Raw genomic sequence first — 1,049 nt, forward strand, 5'->3', positions numbered from 1 at the left:
CAACAGCGAAAGTCACGTGACACTGGTAACTAATGAGTATTTCGAACGTACGTTTAGGCTCGAGCGTTTACTAAACGCACGCTCTTATTGTATATAAGCCGGCAAATAAAGTGACGGCGTGAATAATTGAATTGCAGACAGGCAGAGGTAGAGACGGACAATTGAGTCAAGTGCGGTATTAAGTAAGGTGCGTGAATCATTCGTTGTGAATTATAGCATGTGTTTAAGTTAAAGCAAGTGTGGAAATTAAATGTATTGCAAAGTTCAAGTGAGAAAGAATAAACTAGTTTTATTTAAGAAAAGACTTGTATCACTGAAGTTTCTCGGAAAGAATTTCTACGAAAAATTAACAAACGAACACAGAGGCGTAACAAATTGGTGTCAGAAGCGGGATAAAAATAAATAAATCAATAAAAAAGAAAATGGGAATCAAACTACAGCTTAGCAGATTTGATGGCAGCAACACACAAACAGCAAAAGAAACAAGAAGAGAGATTACAGGAGTGGCAAGATAATTTGCAACAGTGGCAGCTCGAAGAAAGAAAATAAACAAGAAGAAAGTCTTCAACAATTGAGAGAAAGCCAGAGTACACAAATGAAAAACATTAGTAAATTTCAAAGCGAATTAAATACATTAAAGGTTGATTTATTGTCTTTTACACTTAATCAGCCCCAGACAACGGCAAGCCCCTTCCAGTAGTGGTTGCTTTTTGAGGGACGCCCACCAACCCCCATCGTGAAAGTCCCGACAGCTAGGTATAAAATGCCAAGCACACATAGTGTCTACGTGACAGGAAAGCTGGATGGCCAAAAGTGCAACTTTGTCATAGATTCTGCATCTCAGCAAACCCTTGTGAGCATCAAGGTGCTGGATAACAAAGGAGTACCAGAAGCTGTACAGAAGCTCTGTGGTGTGACAGGACATTCTGCAAGGTTGTGGGGACCAGTGTGGGTAACTATTGAGCTCATGAGCATGAAGGACAGACACAAAGTATACTTGGCTGACATTGAAGACCAATGCATATTAAGGTTGGACTAATTACTACTGA

The sequence above is a fragment of the Limulus polyphemus genome, unplaced genomic scaffold, assembly GCF_000517525.1.
Source record: "Limulus polyphemus unplaced genomic scaffold, Limulus_polyphemus-2.1.2 Scaffold3143, whole genome shotgun sequence".
NCBI classification, from domain to species: Eukaryota; Metazoa; Arthropoda; class Merostomata; order Xiphosura; family Limulidae; genus Limulus; species Limulus polyphemus.